The sequence below is a fragment of the Oncorhynchus mykiss genome, chromosome 15 (genome assembly GCF_013265735.2).
Source record: "Oncorhynchus mykiss isolate Arlee chromosome 15, USDA_OmykA_1.1, whole genome shotgun sequence".
Lineage (NCBI taxonomy): Eukaryota > Metazoa > Chordata > Actinopteri > Salmoniformes > Salmonidae > Oncorhynchus > Oncorhynchus mykiss.
The window spans coordinates 34,947,043-34,968,553 of record NC_048579.1 but is presented as its reverse complement, the minus strand read 5'-3'; positions in this window follow the sequence as shown (position 1 = coordinate 34,968,553).

Genomic DNA, 21,511 nt, shown 5'->3' with positions numbered 1-21,511 from the left:
ATTTCTGCTTGAAGAAGCTAGCCTTGGCTTTTCTAATTGCCTGTGTGTACTGGTTTCTAGCTTCCCTGAAAAGTTACATATCACGGGGGCTGTTTGATGCTAATGCAGAACGCCACAGTATGTTTTTGTGTTGGTTAAGGGCAGTCAGGTCTGGAGAGAACCAGGGGCTACACCTGTTCCTGGTTCTACATTTCTTGATTGGGGTATGCTTATTTAAGATGGTGAGGAAGGCATTTAAAAAAAATAACCAGGCATCCTCTACTGACTGGATGAGGTCAATGTCCTTCCAGGATACCCCGGCCAGGTCGATTAGAAAGGCCTGCTCGCTGAAGTGTTTCAGGGAGCGTTTGACAGTGATGAGTGGAGTTCGTTTGACCGTTGACCCATTACGGATGCAGGCAATGAGGCAGTGATCGCTGAGATCTTGGTTGAAGACAGCAGAGGTGTATTGAGAGGGCAAGTTGGTTAGGATGATATCTATGTGGGTCCCTGTGTTTACGGCTTTGGGGTGGTACCTGGTAGGTTCATTGATAATTTGTGTGAGATTGAGGGCATCAAGCTTAGATTGTAGGATGGCTGGGGTGTTAAGCATCTTCCAGTTTAGGTCGCCTAGCATTGCAAGCTCTGAAGATAGATAGGGGGCAATCAGTTCACATATGGTGTCCAGAGCACAGCTGGGGGCAGAGGGTGGTCTACAGCAGGTGGCGACAGTGAGAGACTTGTTTTTATAGAGGTGGTATTTTAAAAGTAGAAGTTCAAATTGTTTGGGTACAGACCTGGATAGTAGGACAGAACTCTGCAGGCTATCTCTGCAGTAGATTGCAACACCTCCCCCTTTGGCCGTTCTATCTTGTCTGAAAATGTTGTAGTTCGGAATGGAGATTTCAAAATTTTTGGTGGTCTTCCTAAGCCAGGATTCAGACACGACTAGAACATCCGGGTTGGATAAAACAAGCTTAGGGAGGAGGCTTCTCATGTTAAAATGCATGAAACCAAGGCTATTACGGTTACAGAAGTCATCAAAAGAGAGCGCCTCGGGAATAGGAGTGGAGCTAGGGACTGCAGAGCCTGGATTCACCTCTATATCACCAGAGGAACAGGAGGAGTAGGATAAGGGTACGGCTAAAAGCTATGGGAATTGGTCGTTTAGAACGTCCGGAACAGAGAGTAAAAGGAAGTTTCTGAGGGTGATAAAATAGCTTCAAGGTATAATGTACAGACAAAGGTATGGTAGGATGTGAATACAGTGGAAGTAAACCTAGGTATTGAGTGATGATTAGAGAGATATTATCTCTAGAAACATAATTGAAACCTGGTGATGTCATCGCATGTGTGGGTGGTGGAACTGAAAGGTTGGATAAGGTATAATGAACAGGGCTAGCGGCTCTACAGTTAAATAAGCCAATAAACACTAACCAGAACTGCAATGGACAAGGAATATTGACATTTTTAAGGAGAGGCATGCTTAGTCGAGTAATCATAAGGGTCCAGTTAGTAGTGAGGTTGGTTGGGGTAACGGCAATTCAGACAGCTAGCCGGGCCATCGGTAGCAAGCTAGCGTAGGACGGTGTTCTGTTTTTAGCCACTTCTTGCGTTTCCGTTAGTAGATTAGTGGGGTTCCGTGTAGTATAGGGGATCAATCCAATTGGCAAAATAGATATAGCTGTAGTGACCCATGCCGATAAGACAGCTAACGATTAGCGGGCTGCAGATGGCCGTTCAGGTAACGTCACGACGGAGGAGCCAGTTGGATAACTCCCTTGTGCAGATAACGTTGGTAGTACAGTCGTGAAGGCCCGGCGAAGCTCCGCATCGGCAGTAAAATGGGTCTGGATAGGTGATTGTAGCCCAGGAGTGGTTGATGGAACTCTTCAGCTGGCTAGCTCCGGAATAATTGAAGTTTGCTCCGGGACCAACGTAAGCCAATAGTCACACGGACAGCAGCTAGCTAGCTGCGAGATCCAGGTGTAAATGTTCAGAGCTTTTGGTTGAAATCCGGGGATATGAAGAGAAAAATAGGTCTGGTATATTCTGGTCTGAGTCGCGTTGTACAAAACTGGCGATAGCTTTTCGAGCTAAAGGATAGCTGATGACTATCAACCGTGGTTAGCTAAATACTAACGTTAGCCAGTAAACTGGGTAGCTTCTGGCTAGCTTCTGGTTAGCTTCTGGCTAGCTTCTGGTTAGCTTCTGGCTAGCTTCTGGTTAGCTTCTGGCTAGCTCCTGGTTAGCTCCTGGCTAGCTTCTGGCTAGCTCCTGGTTAGCTTCTGGTTAGTCCTGGTTAGCTTCTGGTTAGCTCAGGCTAGCTTCTATTGTGGATTTCAGATTTGAGGTAAATAATACTTTTTTTTGGTGAGGCGGGTTGCAGGAGAGTGTTTTGAAGTTGAGTTTTTGGAAAAGAAAATATAGAAAAGATATGCGAAGAAAGATGTAAATATAAATATATATACACGGGACACGACAAGACGAGGACAAAGGACGTCTGACTGCTATGCCATCTTGGATGAGAATGGTAGCAAGATCTTATCTATCTCATTTTATCTATTTCATGGTAGCAAGATCTTATCTATTTTTGCAAACTTTATATAAAAATATATTGGAGTGAGATCATTTATTTATTTTGGGATATGTATACCCAGTATATCCACATCACCATCAGACCATTTTATTGGTAAAATACATGGTAAAGTAAAAGTAGTATTTTTTTATTGATCCAATACATAATAGTAGTACACTTATCATTATTTGTTTGTTTTCCAGTGAGATTAGACAAATTATCTTAATCCTCTATTAGGCTGTGGAGGGATCCAAATTGTGGATTTAAAAGAAAACATGAATCATAAAAAATAGACAATTGGAATACCTATAAATACTTATTTACATAAGTATTCAGACCCATTTCTATGAAACTCAAAATTGAGCTCAGGTCCATCCTGTTTCCATTGATCATCTTTGAGATGTTTCTACAACTTGACTGGAATCCACCTGTGGTAAATTCAATTGATTGGACATGATTTGGAAAGGCACCTATCTGTCTTTTAATGGTCCCACAGCTGACGATGCATGTCAGAGCAAAAACCAAGCCATGAGGTCGAAGGAATTGTCCTTAGAGCTCTGATAGAGGATTGTGTCGAGGAACACTGGGGAAGAGTACCAACACATTTCTGCAGCATTGAAGGTCCCAAAGAACACAGTGGCCTCCATCATTCTTAAATAAAAGACGTTTGGAACCATCAAGAATCTTCCTGGAGCTGGCCGCCCGGCCAAACTGAGCAATCGGGGGAGAAGAGCATTGGTCAAGGAGGAGACCAAAAACCCAATGGTCACTCCTCAGGCCTCTATGGTAGAGTGGCCAGATGGAAGCCATTCCATAACTAAAGGCATATGACAGCCCGCTTGGAGTTTGTGAAAATCACCTGAAGGACTCTCAGACCATGAGAAACAAGGCTCTCTGGTCTGATGAAACCAAGATTGAACTCTTTGGCCCGAATGCTAAGCTTCATATCTGATGGACACCTGGCACCATCCCTACGATGAAGCATGGTGGTGGCAGCATCATTCTATGGGGATGTTTTTCAGAGGCAGGGACTAGTCAGGTTTGCGAAAAATATACTACTGGGAGATTCTTGATGAAAACCTGCTCCAGAGCACTCAGGACATCAGACTGGGGTGAAGGTTCACCTTCCAACAGGACAACAACCCTAACCACACAGCGAAGGTAACGCAGATGTGGCTTTGGGACAAGTCTCTAAATGCCCTTGTGTGACCCAGCAAGAATCCGGACTTGAACCAGATTGAACATCTCAGGAGAGACCTGAAAATAGTGCAACAACACTACTCATCCTACCTGACAGAGCTTGAAAGTATCTGCAGAGAAGAATGGGAAAAACTCCCCAAATACAGATGTGCCAAGCTTCTAGCGTCATACCCAAGAAGACTTGATGCTGAATACTTATATAAGTGTGATATGAGTTTTTTATTTTTAATAAATTTGCAAACATTTCTAAAAAACAGCTTTTGCTTTGTCATTATGAGAAATTGTGTGTAGATTGATGAGGGTAAAACAACAATTTAATCCATTATAGAATAAGGTTGTAATGTAAAAAAAATTGAAAAAAGTCAAGGGGTCTGAATAGTTTCCAAAAAGACTATGTTTGTAAACTTACCATTAAAAATATCATAATGATTGAGTGTCCATATAGCTGTACATTGATTTTGCACTGCTACTAAGTAAACATCAAGTCGTTCTCCATTATTGCACTCGCTAAAACCTCCCCCCATCCCAAGTTGGGTTGTTGTCCCAGTGACTGGCAAGCCACCCCTGTCCACCTGGATCCTAAGGCCTTTGAGAGATTGGGACTAAAGCTTTTAAAAGAGCACACAGTGCCACCCACAGAACAGAAGCAGAATAACTGCCAAAAGCATTTTCGATGCCATCACCTCTATTGAATTGTATACAGTTAATAAAATAAAATAAAAATTTAAAAAATAAAAAATAAATGAATTTAAATTTTAAAAAATATATATATATACTGTATATTGTGTTAGGTTCTAATTGGCGGAGTAAATAACTCACGGACACTAGAGAAGCTTGACCAAGTTGAATTCTTCCCAAAGGGTCGATACAGCTGGATTCAGACAAAATACATTTCACACAAACACTGATATTTAACTCCTAGGCTGAGTCTCCTCCTACCAATATGTACAAACATTGCTCTTTACTGCTAGGCAGGACACTAGTGATACGGGAGGGCCATGAATGTTTATTTTTCCCTTCAGGTGACCTGGCCTGACCTCAACCCCCCTCCATCACTATTCCATATCTCTCATTTCTCCATATCTCCCCTCATCAATGCCTGCCACATGTAATCGCTTCCCTGCACTCAACATATTCCATAGGAGGATAGGAGGAAGGTACTTTTTACAGTTCCTTCCTCCTATAACCCTTAACTTCTGTTTTAGACCCTCTAAACCTTAGCACACCTAACACTCCATCAGTGACATGAATAAGTACATTTTCATATTCTCAGAACCCCAAAATAGAAGCTATGTAGCTTAACCTTTTCACAAGTGAGTTCCAAATACCTCTAACTGTCGCCCCAGCGTGAATTGTTTTATGCACGTGATGTCAGAATGCACTCACTGTTCCAAAAAGTGATTATTACGCAACAGGGCAGTTAACACGTGCTGCCTGCTATTTATGAATAGGCTATGTTTCAACTTGTCAATTTCAAATTATCTTCTAACAAATTGTATTTTCTAACAACAGTTTGAATTGAGGTGTGTTCCACCTCCTCATTAGATCACGTAGAAGTTTCCAATTTCAGCGTTGCGGACTATTTCTGTTTGAGGATTTACTAAACTGGGTAAACCTCTCTCTTCCAGGAGAGCCCACTGCACTTCACTCAAGTTTGCGCAGATCAAGTATGCATATATTTGCGCAGTCTGGCAGAATTGTAACATTTTCTTGCTGGCGCTCGCTTTGGCTTCTTTGTTGTTTTCCTTACAAATAATAACTTTGGACATGTGTGCTCCTATCACAGTAAATTCCTTATTTTCTGTATATCGTGTTGTCATTTCTACTGTAGGCGCATACTGTATGTATGTATGTATGTATGTATGTATGGATGTATGTATAGAGCATAATGTATTCATAGATTTCAAGTACTTGTGACAAATAATGCATTCTGATTATTGCATCTATTGTAATGGACACCTATGATGTGTGTAAAATACTTTTTTGAAGGTTGTACTGATGTTAATGAGCTAAGCTATTTGCCAGCTATGTGTGGCACCATGTTTGTTGACATTATACAATGCATTCTGGGTGTCACGTAATCTGTCAGACCAATGATGTTATAATGACGTGAAGGAATGGTTCACTCATCTTTCAGGTAAACTTCCGGAAGTGAATGAAGGGAAGTGGATGATCGCAGACGAAACACCCACTTCAAAATGCGTATTATACACAGACCAAACTCATCTTGTCTCCTCTTATTATCTTTGGTTGATGCGAAAAATAAACATTGCGGCGCGCACAAGCTACCCATTGTCGGATTACTTTTGATTTCTAGAAAGTGTTTAACTCAATTATTTAGATCAATTGTGAGCTCACCCGTTGTGTGATGAATTAAAAAGAGTAAATGCTATTAGCGATTTCATATTCTAGATACTGTCAGCCGAGAGTTATAAAAATATGACCCCTTGTGTTACATCAATCTTTCCTCAGTAAGCGCTAGGACAAATGTAGTCTACATTTTCCGGTTTGGATGATTGTGTTATGCTGTAGCTACTTCTGTGAATGTCTTTACATTGCATCAAAAATTAATTGGTCACATTCTGGACATAACTTTGTAAGGCCTGTGTTTGGGAAAAAAAAGTGTGGCCAGCTTAAATGCTGATTGTTGCGACAATCGAAAATGGAAGTTCCAAATAATCATTCTAATCAAGCATTCTAATCACACCGGTTTGATCTTACACAACAGGGACCCATTTCACACCCATTTGTTGGAATGTGTGAAAAGGTTTTAAGGTTTTTTTTCTATTAGGGACTTTATGTTCAGTAAATATGGTAGGCTGCTAGCGTTGTGATGACTGCTATAATGTATAAATGAAGCCAGAGAGTTGACATGTTGCATATGAGTATTTTGTATCTGCTAATTTATCCTCTTCCTTGGCATGTACTTTCACCAGTATTGATATCTTCAGGGATTCTAGGGGAGGGTAGGTTATGGCCATCTATTTTTCAGCTCTGATCTGTATAGCCTGTAGGCCTACTTGCTGTTTGCAATGGCATGGTAGGAGAACCCATTGCACCCACTGCTTTGAATTTATGATGACTTTGTGTAAGTAAATAGGCCTACAGTTCACACACATACTCATGAAGAGAGCAGAGCAGGGATGCCACAGAGAGGCCAGATTTAAACATTGCATATCATTTAACAGTTCCATTTCACATCCCGCTGTTTATATAAATAATTTAAAGTTTTCTCATCATTATTTATTGCGGGAAAATATAATCGGTTTGGGTGGGAAATCTCTTGAAATCTCGGCAACCCATTTCCCACTTTTAAACCCTAGTGAACATTATCTGATTTCAACACAACTTCCATGTCTGTATGAATCTTTCCTACAGAGATTACTCAAATAGTTGGAAGTTGATAATATTTAAAACACAGATGACTGCATTTTCAGTTATTGATTTTGTTAACACTTTATTTGGATAGTCCCAAGTAGAGGGTTTATAGAAACCCTTATTCTAAACCTAACCCTAACTGTAACCTCAGCAAGCAGTTTGCTAATCAACTGGAACTATCCCAAAAAATAGTCATCTTGATTTCGTCTCTTATAGTATGTGATTCCTGGTGGTGTAGATTGTTATAATGATACTCTAAATTCATTGACACCTACCAAGAAAACATTTAAATGAAACACAAACGCAAGTTTTCTGAAATCAGATAACTCTATCAATCAAGAGCCTATATTTCCTCTTCGCAATCCATGCTCGCAAATTGCCCAATGATTACATTTCGACCGGCGTGAAATAAATTCCAAATGCACAAATTAATAAAAAAGTCTTTATGATACATATAGATTTTCTCCATTTATCCTTTTACTCTTTAGTTCACTGAACTCTAATCAGGCTGCTCTCAGAGGCTGATCATGAAAATTATTGCATGTAGGGCTTAAGCAGTCAGCTGTGATGGTGTCAAAAGTAGTGCACTATAGTAAATAGGGTGCCATTTGGGACACATCCAGTGCCTCGCCCGCTGCAGCATTATACCATCAAAGAAAGGATTCATAGAATTCATGTAACACAATGGGGAGAAGTCATTCAGGGTTGGGAGAGCTAGGAGGGGAGAGGGGACATTGGTTAAAGAAAATGAATCTCTGAATATGTGACATTTTTACTCTCTCATGATAATCCAGTATGGATTTGTATCTCGTTCAAAGTGCAACGTACCACAGGTTTCCCCCAGAATATAGATCCCTTTGGATCAAATTAAAGTGTCATGTTGGGAATTGCTACCAGTAAGGGCACACAATTGTTGAGAATAAAGTTTTTGCCGAGATCAAGGGGATGTAAGGGGTGGCAAAGGGGACACAACACATTGGACAAATTCTACACAAAATTATAGAATAATACGTTGGATATAAAGCCTTTCAACACACACTCCAACCACTCTCCCTCTCCTATGCTAATGTAATGAATGCATGTGCATTGGGGTAGGTGCATGTCTGACATCAATGTGTGCGCAATTACAATGACAATGTAATATGGTCAATCTAATAAATAAATAAAATATTAGACATTTTGATTTCAAGTGTCAAATTGAAAAACAAACAATCAATACTTAGTAACAATAATAATATGACAATTACTGTTTAATAATACTAATACAAGTAAATTAACAGCATTACATTATTTTGTACAACTACTAATAGACCTACAACTAATAAAAAATATTTATACAGCTACTAATACTGTCACGCCCTGATCTGTTTCACCTGTTATTGTGCTTGTCTCCACCCCCTCCAGGTGTCACCCATCTTCCCTACTTATCCTCCCTGTATTTATACCTGTGTTTTCTGTCTCTCTGTGCCAGTTCGTCTTCTTTGTCAAGCTTACTAGCGTTTGTCCTGTCAGCTCCTGTCTTTTCCCAGTCTCTCTTTTTCTCGTCCTCCTGGTCAGAGTCAATAGAAAGGCCTCTTTTTAGTGTCCTAAGTTTTCATAACTGTGACCTTAATTGCCTACTGTCTGTAAGCTGTTAGTGTCTTAGCGACCGTTCCACATGTGCATGTTCATTGAACAAGCATGGGAAACAGTGTTTAATAAAACCTTTTAAATTAAGATCTGTGAACTTTTGGGGATTTTTACGAATTATCTTTGAAAGACAGGGTACTGAAAAAGGGTTGTTTCTTTTTTTTCTGAGTTTATAAAATATACTCTACATACATACTGTACATAGAAATATATTTACATGGTGATGTTCCTATTAGTTAAATACGTACAGGGCGAGTGAAGGGAGGAGGAACAGGACGTACTGGATTCTGGAGACGCACTGGAGGCCTGGTGCGTGGTGCCGGCACTGGTGGTACTGGGCTAGTGACACGCACCTCAGGGCAAGTGTGGGAAGCAGGCACAGGATACACTGGGCCGTGGAGACGCATTGGAGATCTGGGCTCAATGCGTCCTGGCTGGATGCCCAGTCTAGCCAGGCAAATGCGAGGAGCTGGAATAGAGCGCACCGGGCTATGAATGCGAACTGGAGACGCCTTGCATATCTCTGCATAACACGGTGCCTGACCAGTCACACGCTCCCCACAGTAAGCATGAGGAGTTGGCTCAGGTCCCCAACCTGACTCCTCGTGTACCCCCATTTTCTTTTATTTGGGCTGCTTCTCGGGCTTCCGTGCTAGTCGTGTCCCCTCATATCATCGCCGTTCCTCCTGGGCTGTTTCTGCTTGCTTCCATGGCCCCTCGGTACTTCTCCTCGTAGTATTGCCGTTCCGCTTTCGCTGCCTCTATCGCCTCCTTAGAAAGGCGATACTCCCCCGGCTGCGTCCAGGGTCCTGCTCCATCTAGTATTTCTTCCCATGTCCATACTGACTGCACCTCCTGAACATGCTGCTTGGTCCTTTTAAGGGGGTTCTTCTGTCTCGGTCGTTGTATGGAGGAGACCAAGGCGCAGCGTGATATACATACATTCTTCTTTATTGAAGAAAGAACACTGAACAAATTAACAAAATAACTAAACAAACCGTGAAGTTAAAAATGAGAAGTGCAAACATGCAACTAAACATAGAATAAGAACTCACAAATACCCTAGACAAATTCGCTACCTAAATATGGTCCCCAATCAGAGACAACGATAAACAGCTGCCTCTGATTGGGAACCAATTCAGGCCACCATAGACATACAAATAATTAGACTTACAAAAATCCCTAGATATGCAAAAACCGCTAGACAATACAAAAACTAGCATACCCACCCTAGTCACACCCTGACCTAACTAAAATAAAAAACAAAACAAAGATAACTAAGGTCAGGGTGTGACACCAACCTCATGATGTACCTGTGGAAATTGTAATTGCTGTTATTGTGAAAAGGAGTAGTGTGTCATGTAAAATCATGTGCTCCTTAAATATGTGTCATGACAGTGTTATGAGCATAAAAATTGTTATAACAAGTTATGCAGGCTGTTATGACATGTTTTGACAAGGTTATGGCTGTGTCATAACATGTTATGACAATAGGTGTTAACCCTTTCACACGTACCATCACACGGGTGTGATCGTTCTACAGTGGTCCCTGAAGCGTACGATCACACCTGTGTGTTTAGAACACTCATTTAGAATGCTCGTTTATTTCGAATGAGCAACAATCAGCGTTTGAGCTGACCACACTTTTTTCAGAAACTATTTACACAAACACAGTCTTTACAAAGTTATGTCCAGAATGTCAGCAGTTTATTTTTGGATGCATTGTTCAGATATTCACAGAAGTAAATATAGCATAACACAATCATCCTAACCGGAAAAATGTAGCCTACATTTGTCCTAGCGCTGAGGAAAGATTGACCCAAAACAAGCAGTCATATTTTCTAACTCTCGGCTGACATAAACTACAATATGAATTAGCTAATAGCAATATATAATTAATCACATCAGGGGTGAGCTCACCATTGATCGAAATAACTAGGTAAAACACTTTATAGAAATCGAAAGTAATCCGACGATTAGTTTCAGCGCGCAGCCATGCATTTTTTCCTCACAGAAACCGAAGATAATAAGAGAAGACAAGATGAGTTTGGTCTGTTTATAGTATGCATGTTGAAGGGGTGTGTCATCTACCGTCGTTCACATCCCATCATTAATTTCCGGAAGTCCTCAAAAAAATTTGTGAACTCTTACTCACCTCATTTTGTTATAACATCTTTGGTCAAACAGACGTGAATCCCAGAATGCATTGTATGTCAACAAACATGGCTACACAGCTGGAATTAGCTTAGCTCATCATAATCAGTACAACCTTCAAAAAAGTATTTTACACACATAATATGTGCCCATTACAATCTGTGCAAGAATCGGAATGCATGATTTGTCACCTAGAATTGAAAACATGTGAATAAAACCGTAAATACACAAATAATTGCCACACAAAACATTTTCTGATAGTGATTTATTGATACAAGTGGCGCGTGCTGGCAGTCAACCACATAACCTCCCACTCTGCGCCATTCAGTGTTGTTGTTTATGCATGTTGCTAGTGAGCTAAGCTGTAGCATTAACAATGTCTTTCAAAAGGAGACAACTCACAAATGTGGAAATTCTGGAGATTTTTTAAAATTCTGACAATGAGTCTGAGTATGAAAGTCAGGAATCAGATTCTGACAGAGGAGCTGCCCCCCAACCTTGTAGTCCCTGAATCTGAATTTCCCTTGTCCATTGAGGAAGTACCAGTTCCCTTTGAAGATGCTGGTGGTGATGGAGGCAGACCGACAGTGGATAAAGTACTGGAGTTCTGTGATAGCTGGAAGGCCACCAGTCATTTCACCCCTCCTGGCCCTGCTGTTTGCTTTGACGAGTCCCAGTCTGGAGTGCAACGCCCCTTGCCATTTCCAACTGAGGCAATCGCTATGCCTTAGAGCTACAGGAGAAGAGAGAGACAGGAGTGAGGGGGAAACTCGCTAAATGGGTGACAACCACAATTAGTGAAATGTATACCTTCCTGGTGACAGTCCTTCCCATTGGAATAGTAAAGAAGAACTCCCTAAGAGAATACTGGTTTACACAGGGTCCACCACTGACATCCAACATTATGAGGGGCTTGGGGTGTCCGGGTCCGTTGTGATGACCATGCTGGCTCCTCATCTCTGCAAGGGACACACTTTGTACGTGGACAATTGGTACAGCAGTCCCACACTCTTCCAGCATCTGCAGCAATAAGTGACTGACTGACCTGACAGGTGATCTGACATGTGACTTGCCATGATACTATGCCTTTAGAGATGGGGGTGGAAATGCAGTTGTTGTTCAGTCACTGCATGAATATTAAATATGGGTTATGCATATTCAGTTTTTTGTCCTCTAGTAAAACAAGTTGATGAACCAACTACCAATACTGCAATAAAATAGATGACTATTACATATTGGCATATGTGTTTTCTTGCTGTGTTTTCATCCAGTAAAACTGTTAAAGAGTGTACGTTAGCATACAAAAGCTGTCCTCATTCTTCAGCTCCAAAGATGTCCAGCTCCAGTTATAGTATTGGCAAATAATGTTTCTGGTTTCTGAAAGTACAGAATAAAGAGAAATTATTCATTAGAATACAATATAAGGATACAGCAATAAAACAATACTACAAAGAAGTAACATAATAAACACTGCTATAAAAAATAGTTTATTGCATTGACAAAATCACAGATTTGAGTTATAACAGTAAGAAACTAACTTTTAAGCTCCACAAGGGGGCAAGGCAGGGCAGAACAGAGCTATGCTGAATAGACCAAATAAACAAACCATGGTCACATTTTTATTTTATTTAACTAGGCAAGTAATTTAAGAACAAATTATTATTTACAATGATGGCCTACACCGGCCAAACTCGGACAACGCTGGGCCAATTGTGCGCTGCACTATGGGACTCCCAATCACAGCCAGTTGTGATACAGCCTGGATTTGAACCAGGGTGTCTGTAGTGCCATAGACCGCTGCGCCACTTGGGAGTCATAAGGCCAGGGTAGCTTCAAAATACAACACAAGCTAATAGTTTTCTGACGCAACTAGCATTGTTTTACAGAGCTAATAGAATAATGTAGCTAGGTAAGCATGATTGACAATAACACCACAAAGGTTATAAAATGTGTAACGTTACCTCACGTGTCCGCAGTTATAAGGAATATATTATGATCTACAGCTACAGCAGAAACGGCATACGGAAACTATTATTATAACTATTATAACGTAATAAGGCACTTACTTTGATAGAAACGCAGCCTGGATTTGAACCAGGGAGTCTGTAGTGACGCCTCTAGCACTGAGATGTAGTGCCATAGACCGCTGCGCCACTTGGGAGTCATAAGGCCAGGGTAGCTTCAAAATGCAACACAAGATAATACTTCTCTGACGCATTTAGCATTGTTTTACAGAGCTAATAGAAGAATGTGGCTACATAAGCACGATTGACTATAACACCATAAAGGTTATACAATGAGTAACGTTACCTCACGTGTCCGCGGTGATAAAGAATATACACAAATATATTATGCTCCATACATGCAGTACGCTACAATAGAAATGTGGAATGGAAAATGTGAACACGTGTGCAGATCCTGTTCTGACGGGAGATGAGCTGCAGACGTGAACTGCACAAACAATTGGGAAGTGCTTGGGGAATTTTGTCCGTGTCAGAAATGTCCCAAAAATGTAATCATTAAAAATGACTATTTTTATGTGAATGAATGAGGAGGCGGAACACACCTAAATTCAAACTGTTTTTAGAAAATAAAAACGTGTTAGAAAATCATTTGAAATTGAAGTTAAAACAACCTATACATATAAACAGTCTGCGTGCTTTAGTTTGAGGGCAGCGCGGATAAAATGTACTGTTACGTATCAATCACATTCTGGAATGGAGAGGACATTCTAACATCACGTGCATAAAAAAACTCACGCTGGGGCGACCGTTAGAGATATTTGAAACTCACGCATGAAAGGGTTAATTAACAACCTCTTGTGATGAGCAATCCCGGATCCGGGAGCGTAATCCTAGCCTCAAATGCATTAGCATAACGCAGCTGACATAAATACCCCTAGAAACTTTTCCTATTCATGAAAATCGCAAATGAAATAAATATATTCAAACACACGCTTAGCCTTTTGTTAACAACACTGTCATCTCAGATTTTCAAAATATGCGTTACAGACAACGCTAGACAAGCATTTGTGTAAGTTTATCATGGCATAATGCTATGCTAGCTCTGCTGGCAGCAGGCAACATTTTCACGAAAATAAGAATAGCAACCAAATTAAATAATTTACCTTTGAAGTACTTCGGATGCTTTCACTCAGTAGACTCCCAGTTAGATAGCAAATGTTCCTTTTTTCCCAAAATATTATTTTTGTAGGGGAAATAGTTCTCGATTCTTCATCATGCTTGGCTGAGAAATCGACCGGAAAATGCTGCAACTATAATGCCAAACTATAATGCCATAATATCGACAGAAACACGGCAAACGTTGTTTAGGATCCATCCTCAATGTGTTTTTAACATATATATTTGATAATATATCCGTCGAGGCAATTGGTTTCTCATAAGAAGCGATTGGAAAAATGGCTACCTCAGTATTTTACGCAAGATTTTCTGCGGGAGACACCATGTGACCACATGCTATATATGGTCCCTTACGGCCATTCTTCAATGGAAATGCCTAAAAAGACGTCACAATGCTGTAGACACCTTGGTGAATACGTAGAAAATGTAAGCTCATTCGTAGCTCATTCACAGCCATATAAGGAGTCATTGGCATGAGGCGGTTTCAAAAAATGCGGCACTTCCTGGTTGGATTTTTATCTGGGTTTCGCCTGTAACATCAGTTCCGTGGCACTCACAGACAATATCTTTGCAGTTTTGGAAACGTCTGAGTGTTTTCTTTCCAAAGCTGTCAATTATATGCATAGTCGAGCATCTTTTCGTGACAAAATATCTTGTTTAAAACGGGAACGTTTTTCATCCAACATTTTTAATAGCGCCCCCTAATGCATAACTGGTTTTAAGTAAAGTGTTACCAAAAAAAGGATATTCATAGAGTATTTGCATTGCATCCCCTGAAAATGCTCCTTGGAAATGTGTGTCAGAAATGATAAAGCATTTAGTACAATCTTCAGTAATCAGCTCCTTCACTTCACTCCCTATGGGCTCTGGTCAAAAGTAGTGCACTATAAACGAAATAAGGTGCCAATCGGGACACATTCAATGTGACATAGAGCCTTTAGGATAAAATTACCATACGGTTGATTTGTGGGTATACGTATATCATAATGCCCTCATCTTCAAACTGTTTGATCAGCACATCTTCAGGTTAACACTGCATTTACATTTTTTCAGGTTTACTCTGCATTTCATAACCACAAGATTACTCAGAAATATGGAGTGTCAAGACAAAATATCCGCATTCCGTTGCACATTCAGTGTTCCAAGGTGGCTGACTACTGTATGCCCCTGTACTCCTCTACCACCTATCTCACTTATAATACATACTTCATGTGATGTTAACATATGTTGCCCCTCAGTTCACAGTGTCTGGAAATAGAAGTATTCTACAGCAGTGGGTCTCAAACCTCTTCTCGGAGACCCCCAGGCATTTCACAATTTTGTTTTATAGGGTGTGAAATGTGTGAGAAGGTTTTAAATTGTACCGATATGGGAACATCTGTACATGTTTCTGGTATTCCATTAATCATTGTATATACATTACTGGCATACAGTAGTTGATATCTTTGCCATGATTTCTTTCTTTCAAATTAGTATTTTCTGTTATTTATTGAGAAGAGCAGGATAATAGAAGGGAGTCTGAGTGAACCAGCAATGTATTGTATGGTACACATAAAATTTGCCAGGGTTACCTAGTGTTGATTCATGAGTAGAATAAAATCTGTAAAGAGATAAATTAACACTCAGAGGTGTAAAATAACCCCATTGGCATTGATAACTAGACTGTTGGCATTGCTAACTAGAGTTGAGTATGTTCGTATCTTTGTAGAAAACACAAAACCATGCCCCATCATTATCATATTTCCAAGCATGATCTATTGCAGATTCATTTTCTGAATTTATTGGTTGATTAATCTTATTCTGCACAAAGATACATAGCAAACATTTTTTAAAACTAATGCTATATTTTTATTGCACCCGTTACTGAAATGGTTATTCTAGTTTAGATGATTTAGGTGGTTTCAATAATGAATCTCACCAAACGTTTCAGAGACAGAATTTCTCTCTCGAGATATCGAATCTGGAACGTTTTTTGAGCATTAAGTGGTCAGAGATAGCCAGACCAGTAAATTGGGCTAAGGAGCAGAAGTTGGCTATTGGAGAAAAGCCATCAGTGCATGTTCTGCAAACAATTCAGCTGATGAAGGCGTGGCATGAGCGTGGTGAACAGATAGACGTGGTTATGGACAGCAAGGAATAAAGAGAAGAGCCAACTGTAGAGGGAATATGTGTGTTGAGGTAGAATGGCACCAAGTACTACGAACCATACTCTGCTGTCTCTGATCGCTCAGAAATTGAACCTGAATGAGGATGAACCCATTAAAGTCTAAGCCCTTTCTAAGCCGAGGGAAAGGGGGGATCTACTAAGCTATATGGAATTGTTTTAAGAAGCTCATACCAAGGATAATTTTGCTATTTGATTTTGAATTTTAATACCGCTTAATGTGTTAACAAAAAATACATATAATATTTGATGAAAACATTTATTTGGCCTAACTGCTACTAGCCCATACTAACGCATTGAATAGCATATTGTCACGACTTCCGCCGAAGTCGGTCCCTCTCCTTGTTCGGGCAGCGTTCGGCGGTCGATGCCATCTCCGATCCACTTTTCATTTTCCATTTGTTTTGTCTTTGTATTACACACCTGGTTTCAATCTCCCAATTACCTGTTCATTATTTAACCGTCTGTCCCCCCATGATTGCTTGTGAGTGATTGTTTCTATGTAGGAAGGTCCATTATTGTGTGCTCTGTTTTTGTATAGCATTTATTATATGTTGAGTAAAATATGTCTATTTACTCATCTCTCCTGTCCTGCGCCTGACTCCTATACACCAGCTACACACAGAATTCCTTACACATATTTACTACATAGAACAACAGTTAGTCCACAAAAAAAAATCAATAGGAAGTTTGTTCTGAGAGATATAAGAAAGACCAGGAAATATTTGTTAATTTCTTTTACATGTATTTAACCCCTGTCACAACTTCTACCGAAGTCATTGCCTCTCCTTGTTTGGGCGGTGCTCGGCGTTCGGCGTCACCGGTCTTCTTGCCATCATTGATCCATTTTTCATTGGTTTTGTCTTGTCTTCCCACACACCTGTTTTCAATCCTATTCATTACCTGTTGTGTATTTAACCCTCTGTTTCCCCTCATGTCTTTGTCAGAGATTGTTTTATTGTCAGTGTTGTTTATTGTTGTATTGGTGTGCGACGGGTCCTCCTACCCATGTTTGGTCATGGCTGTACTTTTAGTGTTATGGAGCATGTTCCGTGGACATTTATTAAAAGACTCCATTTACACTCTCCTGCACCTGACTTCCCTGCCACCTATACACACAACACTGACAACCCCTTATTTTTGGCACAAAACAGACACCATATATACTTCCATTCATTTTTTCAACTGGTAACTTCAGATGTCTTGTGAGGCCTGTGGACGTCCTACAGCAAAACAACCGGCATGTACGTGTTCGGGAGAGTCTCAGAGAGCCTAGAGTTAGTGTGTAGCCCAAACTGTTTGGACACTACAGACAGAACCAACTGTTCTTTTGTATGTTTTTTGTACCATCATCTATGAAATGCAAGAGAAAGTCCATCATGTATTAATCCAGCCCAGCTGCAATTTAGATTTTGGCAGCAGTGTATGTGCAAAGTTTTATACTGATCCAATGAACCCTTGCATTTATGTTCAAAATGTTGTACCAACATGTTTCAAGCAGACCACCATGTCCCTGTGCCCAAGAACACTAAGTTAACCTGCCTAAATTACTGCCAACCCGTAGCACTCACGTCGGTTGCCTTGAAATGCTTTAAAAGGCTGGTCATGGCTCACATCAACACCATTATCCCAGAAACTCTAGACCCACTCCAATTTGCATACCAACAGATCCACACATTTCCCACCTGGACAAAAGGAACATCTATGTGAGAATGCTATTCATTGACTACAGCTCAGCGTTCAACACCATAGTGCTCACAAAGCTCATCACTAAGCTAAGGACCCGGGGACTAAACACCTCCCACTGCAACTGGATCCTGGTCTTCCTGACAGGTCACCCCCAGGTGGTAAGGGTAGGTAACAACACATCCGCCACGCTGATCCTCAACACAGGGGCCCCTCAGGGGTGCATGCTCAGCCTGCTCCTGTACTCCCTGTTCACTTATGACTGAACAGCCAGTTCAGAAGGGATGAGGCCTGATACCTGACCATGTGGTGCAAGGACAACAACCTCGCCCTCAATGTGATCAAGACAAAGGAGATGATTGTGGAGTACTTGAAAAGGAGGACTGAGCACGGCCCCATTCTCATCGATGGGCCTGTAGTGGAGCAGGTTGAGAGCTTCAAGTTCCTTGGCATCCACATCACAAACAAACTAACATGGTCCAAACACACCAAGACGGTCGCGACGATGACACGACAAAACCTATTTTCCCTCAGGAGACTGAAAACATTTGGCATGGGTCCTCAGATCTTCAAAAAGTTTCACAGCTTCACCATCGAGAGCATCACTGCCTGGTATGCCAACTGCTCGGCCTCAAACAGCAAGGCACTACAGAGGGTAGTGCTTACAGCGCAGTACATCACCGGGGCCAAGCTCCTTGCCATCCAGGACCTCTATACCAGGCGATGTCAGAGGAAGGCCCTAAAAATGGTAAAAAAACTCCAGCCACCCTAGCCATAGACTGTTCTCTCTGCTACCACACGGCATGAGGTACCAGAATGCAAAAAAATAGGTTCAAGAGGCTCCTAAATAGCTTCTTCCCCAAGCCATAAGACTCCTGAACAGCTAATCAAAAGGTTACCCAGACTTTAACAAACTATAGTTTTGGCAAGTCGGTTAGGACACCTACTTTGTGTGTGATCAATAGCAGTTGTGTGTCCCACCTCTTATGGCTGCATCCCTTGTTCTCAATTTCCGCCTGAAGACATAACCTAATCTAACTGCCTGTAGCTCAGCCCCAGAGGCAAGGATATGCATTTTATTGCTATAATTTGAATTGAAACATTCTGAAGTTTGTGGAAATGTCAATTGAATGTAGGAGAATATAACACAGTAGATCTGGTGGAAGAAAACAGAAAGAAAGAGCATACGTTTTCTGTTTTTTATTGTTGTAGCATCATCTTTCACATTTACTAGAATAGCCACACAGTCAGATAGGACGCTGGAGATAATTTTGATGGATAACTGTAGGTGTGCAAAGTTTCAGACTGATAACTTCAGGAATGGGTGAGCTACATGACATTTAGCATGAAGTCACCCAGGTGTCCCACACAAGTTGCGCAAATGTACCCAAGTGGCCGAATTGGTGAAATGACCTATAACTATATACAACAGTGCAAATAACTATATACAACATATCAAAAAGTAATTCTAACACACACACACACAAAAAAGTTGTAAAAAATAAACATTTAAAAAAACAGTGCACCCTTTGGAAATCCTCTACACAATATTTTTCTGCCTGTGCCATGTCCCATAGCAGTCTCTTTCTGATGTAAAGCAGAGGCAAACTGAACAAGTGGTGCAGTTCATGCGACACAGAACACAACGACGCCTCCATGCTGTGCCCTTTTGGCCCTGAGGCACAGTCATGCCTGCAGTACTGAACTGTGGCATATGTACACAACTGGGGGCAGAGTTAGAGCGGGCAGCTTGGCACCGGGGGCTCCCAGTCGGAGTCGCTATCACTGTGAAAGAAAATATTTAAAAAATATTTGTATTGTATGAGCCTTTTATCATCACGTAAAATAAACAGATATGTATTGTATAGAGCAGAGGGAACAGTCACTAAGGTGAAGCGCTGTTCCATTCAACTCCGGCCATTGTTGTGGGCCTGCCCTCCACTGAACAGCACCCAATGGCTATTTCATATGGAAATGTATATACACACACACATACATACATATATACACACACACACCCAAACAAACCAACACACACACACACACAAACCACACATTTCACACACATTTCATTGCATTTTTGGCAAAAATATATATGTATATATTTATATTTCATAAAACGGCATTAGCACTTACCCGTCCAGAAGTACGTCCTGTCCTTGCAGAAACAGCTCCTCCGTTCCTGTTTGAATCATAACACTCAAAGATTCCTCAAACAAAAAATCTGTCACACTTTCAGTTTTTCACTTTCACTTTAGACTTTGACTTCACTTTTCCTGAATTATTCACCATGATATCTTCAATGAAATCGTTGAAAATACACCTTTCCGAAATACTGCTGCGCGTAACAAGCGTCACAGCAAGTCCTCTGATAGTCAAGGCGAGAATGGAGTTCCTTACGCGTGCATTTGCAAACAAGGGATGGTGGTCCAACCCAAAACCATTACATACTGGCGTTTACCTCAGCTCATTGGCTATCTACCCAGCTAGATTTCAAGAAGATCAGTGGTCATTGGGCAGAAATACAGTCAATCAATGAAGCTTCGCTAAAATTATTGTGGGCAAGGAAGTAATTGCTCGTTGTCTTCAAATCAGTTCGCTTCGGTCAATACTCCCTGCAAAAAAAAAAAGAAGTTTGGCTGTGTTGCAAACATCGAGAGGAATGCACTGAAACGAACCATGACTAGATAAACGATTGTTTACGATGTGTAATTACGTCAAATGCTCTGTAAAAAAAATGATAGAGATAGAATTCACGGCACAAACGGGTTAAAAAATGTTTCGATTTAGGCTATAAAACTGGATTTTATCAAAGAAAACGGCACTTCATTTGATCACTGGGACCCTCAGGAAGAGAAATAAGAGCAAGATATCAGAATGTAAGTCATAATTTTACCTTCAGATGTGAATGTGTAAAAACTGTCATGGCGGAAAATGTTTATGTGGTTGATTGCACTTCTCAAACAAAAGCATGGTATTTGTTCTCTGTAATAGCTATTTTAAATCGGAAAGCGTAGTTTGATTACCAAGATTAAAATCTTTGGAAGGATGTAAGACACTTGCATTTTCAAGAATGTTTAATGTTACGACGTTGTATTTTTAGTTCCCTGTACAGGGATCGCAGCCATAAGAGGTTTTAAGAGTTTATTCGGAAAGACAACAGCTCTATAAACATTCTTCCGTTGTGCCCCGACATTCTAGTTAATTACATTTACATGATTAGTTTAATCAGGTAATATTAATTACAGAGAATTTATTTTATAAAATAGCATGTCATATCACTTAATCCGGCATAGCAAAGACACGACAGCGATCAAGTAGGTATTGTGGGAAACTTGTGGAAGTCTACCAGAAACGTTTGACCCAAGTTAAACAATTTAAAGGCAATGCTGACGAATACTAATTAAGTCTATGTAAACTTCTGAACCACTGGGAATGTGACGAAAGAAATAAAAGCTGTAATAAATAATTTTATCTACTATTGTTCTGACATTTCACATTCTTTAAATAAGGTAGTGATCCTAACTTACCTAAAACAGGGAATTTGTACTTGGATTAAATGTCAGGAATTGTGAAAAACTGATTTTAAATGTATTTGACCGA